The sequence below is a fragment of the Pelobates fuscus genome, chromosome 1, assembly GCF_036172605.1.
Source record: "Pelobates fuscus isolate aPelFus1 chromosome 1, aPelFus1.pri, whole genome shotgun sequence".
Classification (NCBI taxonomy): Eukaryota; Metazoa; Chordata; class Amphibia; order Anura; family Pelobatidae; genus Pelobates; species Pelobates fuscus.
Genome location: NC_086317.1, coordinates 136,216,700 through 136,222,154, shown reverse-complemented (window position 1 = coordinate 136,222,154; position 5,455 = coordinate 136,216,700). Strand labels below are relative to the sequence as shown.

At 46.9% G+C, this 5,455-nt stretch overlaps 1 pseudogene; it reads right to left on the bottom strand.

Annotated features, from left to right (window-relative positions):
- Positions 1-753: 753 nt before the first annotated feature.
- LOC134600732 (transcription factor 20-like) lies at positions 754-4,799 on the bottom strand (annotated as a pseudogene).
- Positions 4,800-5,455: the final 656 nt, after the last annotated feature.

Below are 5,455 nucleotides of genomic sequence, written 5' to 3'. Positions count from 1 at the left end.
AAACGAGGCGTATGAAACCCGGCATAGCTCCGCCGCAATGTCATCATTCACAGAACCCCTCTGGGGGTGCGAGAGATGATGAATTAGCCGAAATTTCCCAGGCTCTTTCTTGGGTACGACGCCTAGTGGCGATACCCGAAGGTTAGGAAGGGGGGGTTCACAAAAAGGGCCAGCCATGCGGCCCAATGCCACTTCCTTAGCCAGCTTGTCTTTTACCACCCCCGGGTGTTCAGCAATGGAACGCAGGTTCCGACACGACCCTGAGGCCGAACGAGCCCGATGGGGAATCCAAAAACCATATTTAAACCCTTCCAGTAGCAAGTCAGCCGCCTTTTTGTTCCTATAACGTTTTAGCCACGGTTGCATCGCGATGACGTCCACCGGCGTCTTCGCCCTTAGTGCCCATGGCATCCCCTTTTTCGCCAAACTTACCCCGTTTAAAACACTTAGAAGCGGGGTGGGACCCGCCGCAACCAGAGCATTCGTGCTTGAAGCGACAACCTGCTCCGAATTTACACTGGCCGTTGTTAAATTGCCAACAGCAACCTGTTCTACGCTGACTGGCCGACGTGGAGGGTGAGGACCCTGCGCCGGCCCCCCCAAGAAAGGACGAAAGCCCCCCCCCGATGTGAAGCCGGACGGGTCATAATGGCCAACCACAAGCCGATATCCATTTGATCCCAACCCAGGGAAGGGCGCACCGCTAAGCGCTGGCGGAACTGCTCATCATACCGCCACCAGCCTAACCCGCCATTAACCCGACACGCGTTCCAGATCATATGCTGGTAGCAAAAAAGAGAAGAGCATTTGTTGGGAGTCTTTTCTCCTATAACGCTAGCCAGGATAGAAAAAGCCCTGATCCAATTCCCAAAAGTTTTTGGTATCTTCCGATACCGAAACTTCTCTTTCTCCTTTTCAGACTCCTTTGCTGCAGGATCAGCCCGAGGCAGGTCCTCCATAGGAGGAGGGAAAAAATTCCCCTTTCTCTATCTTGGCACACAATTCAGCTGTCAATGATGTAAGCCACCCCGTGCGCAGCGGGTGCGACCCCCAAGTCCGGGACCGCAGTGGAGTTCACTGTTGACCCCACAGAGCTCTCAAGCTCCCCTGCAGCGGGCAAAGGTTCTAGGGGGCCAGTGGGCCCCCCTGAGACGGCCGAAGTAGAAGGCAGGACACCTGACCCTCCGCTAGTCTCCCAACCCGTCCTAAGTTGGTTATCTAAAGTTGAGGGGAGGGGAGCCCCGGGGGGGGGGCCCTTTTCCAGAGAGTGTAAAACCTGTCTCATAGTTTGCAACAACGAATCCCATTCTGGGATGACTGCGCTAATACCCCCCGACCCCGAACCCTGTAAACCAATATACTCACTTGCAGGAACCGAATGCGAAGCCATCTGTGGAGCCACACCCAGGCCGCTAGACTGTGATGGCCCTGCTGTAACTGCGACCACAGGAGGAACTGCACCAGTCGCAACGTCAGAAAAACGAACCGTGAGCCTACCAGGGGTAATCTGTGAAGACAACACAGGTGAGATGGACCCCAGCCCACCCACCCCTGTAGAAAGGAAACCGGTAGGAGAGGGCCCAGTGCCCCAGAACCCCCCACCCCCTGGCATTACAAGGTGTGACCAAATACATGGAAAATCATTCACAGATGTTATGTTAAATTAGCCTATGGTAAACCTGTGTATGCCTTCCTTATAGTGTATCAGACCAGTACATGTGTACCCCAGAATGCATTGATGTGCATAATCTGTAATATATGTTTGGTGCGGCTGGAATAATGTCAGCAGTGGGTTACATGTAATGTTCATATATATAAAGCACGTAGTTATATTAATAGTACTCATTGAATTAAAGATTAGCATAAGTGGTGTTAGGCTGGAAACTATTTGGTAACCCGTGGCAATGCTCTGATTGGCCAGTTTTCGCAAGACACATGGTGTGCAGTTCTGCTCACTGCCGGGCAGCCAGGAGGGGCCTTGCACCCGGCGGCATACAGGGCAAGCTGCCGGTCAGTGACCGAGGACCAAACACAGTCTGCCCACAGGTGGTTTAGACGGCGGCGAGGCCCCAGACAGCGTGAGGCTTTAGGCGGCCGCCTAAACCGCCTAATTAGAGAGCCGCCTCTGCTACCAATGGGATGTCCTTTCTTTTTTCCAGATGGGAAATAGCCTTTCGATGGTTTAAGTTCTTGTTTTGGGGCTACAGGACAAGCCGTAGAAGCCATCTTTTCCTTATCTGGAACGACATGCTGCTGTATTAAGGGCAGATACCATTTCTGTTCTAAGGGTGGAGATGATCCTATATACTCAATATAATGGTTTGTATCTTGTGGTATTGGTGCTCCAGACTGTATAAAGTTTTTGATTTCCATGAACTGGTCATCACTTTCTATTTTAATATTTTTGTCATTGTGGATAATCCAAGCCTCAATGGACTTGGGAGAGATACCCTTGACTTTTGTGTCTTCAGTACAGGGAACATCAACAATCACTTCATCTAATCATTTGTTTCCTGAAGTGATCAATTTCCACCTTCTGGACATTTGCTCTTAAGTGAAAGAATATTATGAGTGTTACAGATTCAACTGCACAATCTGCACTACTTGGAACAGAAGTCCTTCAAACATTCAGTGAAGTGATCTTCTGTTCTATGGCATCCAATTTTAGTCCTCTTCCTTTTCATGGAGGAAGGATTTTGGTCTTTGTTGGGCTTGAAAGTGACACAGCTGGTGGGCTCCTCTTTTCAGTGCTGCTTTTGGCTTTTGGCCTTCTGTCACAGGAGAAAACTCACTCTCTTTCAACACATGAGTAATAGCAGTTTTGTCACATGCTTCTTTTGATGAACATGAAGGAGGACAACCTTTATCATCAGCCAACTGCTTTTCCAGGGAATTGGGGAAATAAAAGAATGCACTCTTCTCCTCATAATTAGAGGATTTTGGTGTGATTGTTCATCAGGTCCTAATGGTCGATGAGCATTACATTCAGTTTTGGAAATGTCAACAGAATCTCCTGGTCTGGATCCATGAGAATCAGTTTCCTTAATAGGACTAAAAGGCTTTTGACTGACTCTTGTAGGTGATCCAATTTTCTTGACTGGTGACGCTTGTCAACTCAGGTTCCAGTTTGAAGGCTCACCTTGTGGAGTCTTTTGACTACTGCACTTTAGATCTAATGTTGACATACTGTTGGTCCCTCCTTCACCCATACAAAGTGAACGATTAAGGGCCATGTCTGGTTGTAATTTATCCCTTCATTCTCACTCCTACCTGGACTACGTACATGAAATGGCTCTTGTCTAGGGCTTTTACGCTGCATTTCCTGATGATGTTGAGAAGCAGAGAGGATAGCTTGGGCAGAGTTTCCAAGCCACTCCATGTATTCCTCCTGTGGATACATTTGTCTCTTGTAGTACAGGGGAGAAGTAAAGGCTGGTTGAGGTTCCCCATAAGCGCTTGATCTGGAGTTTGTATGATAGCCAATAGAAGTGCTATCTGTATTCTGGAAGAAAGCAGAGTAGGAGGCTTCTCTGCTTGCTTTCTCTGAAAAACATATTGTTGTATTTACATGATGAACATCTGCTGGACCTCTACTTCTTCCTGGTAACAATTTAAGTTTGTCAACCAAGTCCTGAGAGTGTGCAGGTGACTTCCCTCGAGACCCTACTCTCCCAGTTCTCCTTCTTGAGTGCATGGCCCAGCTATGTGAGCTATATTCCTGATTCGGATCATAGGTCATGGATCTTGGACTGGCAGATTATTTGCTCCTAGCAGAATCATGATGCCGTATGGGAGGCAGTGATCTCCAGTTAGTTTTCTGTGCATTTTTGATGTATCAAGATATTCCATTTTAGGTGTTCCACCTTGGGTGCTTGATTTAGCATCCAAAGAAATGAATCCACTTGGTAAAATTACAGACTGCCCAGGTCTACCATCTGGTCTCTCTTGCCCAGTGCCAACATGGTGAGCTGTAGTGGAGTCTTTCACTAGTTGCCTCAGTGGTGAGATATCACAGATGACAGACCTTCTTTCATAGGCCACTAATTCATAACAGGATCCCAATGGCTCCACATCAAATTTTCTGGTTACAGGATAATCAGCCAAGCTTATCTGTTTAACATCAGGTGCTGACTTCCTATCCCATGGGCGGGTCCCAATGTGGAGTTTCTAAATGGAGTGCTAGTGTCTTGCCAAAGGATACTGCAGTTTGGTAGACGTGGTGTGCCTGCAGTTGCGGGTGGATTGCCAGTTTGTGGAAGAGGCTGATGTGACTGATAAATCTGATGTCATTGCTGTTGACTGGGAATATGTGTTGGGTATTGGCCTCCAGAAGGAGAAAAATATTCTGTAAATTCTTGTGAATACTGGGGTCCCAGATGCTGAATGTTGGCCTGCAAACTGGCTGTGATGTACTTCTCTACCAGAGTGGGTTCCAAATCCTGTGGTGCTGCTACTACTGCTGCCGCTGCTGTTTCCTTGTGGAGGACCATAACTCTGGACAGACCCAGCTGGCCGACGCTGTGGTGTCTGGCTCCCAGAAGGGGCTCCTTCTTTGTTGCCTAGGTAGTAGAAGTCACCTGATTCTTTGCAATATGCCTGATAATTCTGTAGGTTGGCAATCTCCCCAGGGGTAACTGCCACAGGAGTCCCAGCTCATCCTCGTCGTCCTCCAAAGCTACTTTGGCAAATCTGAGCTTGCTGTCGGCAGCTATATTCTTCAAATCTTGATAAAGCGTGAGCTGCAGGGGATATGTCTGCTGATTGCAATGATAATTGCTTTGCTCCCGGAAGGACTGCATTGCATCTGAGTCACGTGCATGGTACCATATAGCTAGCAGAACCACTTAAACTATCCTTGGAGGCATCTCATGCACACAACTCCTTCCCTGCGATCCCTCTGCTTTTTAGCTTTTTAAGTTCAGTCCCACATCCAATATCTGTCGATGGTACATCCCATGGAGAGGTTTGTCTTGCTATGGAATCTCCTCCTTTTCTACATACTCTATCTGTTGTTGTCTCAGGCATTCTCTTAATTCATCTTCAGGATGTGTTGTGGATGCTCTGTGTTTCAACCATGACAGTTACCTTGACACTCATGTTTGTCCCAGTGTGTGAGGTCAGGGCCCTTTAGATTGCATGGAGGTGATCAATGTGTTATTACCTGTTCCTTACAGTTAAAAATTGTACTCTTTGAAATAACAGGCAGCTCATGTGATATATATAATTACATAATTGTATTTTAGAAATAATTTTGCATAACAATTGGATAAATAACAATAAAAAAATCCAAAATAAAATAGAAAGGGAGCATAAAAATAATGAAAAATAAACTGAAAACCATTTAAATTAAACAATTACCGTAGCAAGCAAAATATATCACAACAGATCCCACAGATCATGAATGGTTACCTTGATCCTGCCTTTTATAGGATGGGAACTATGCTGATTGATTCAT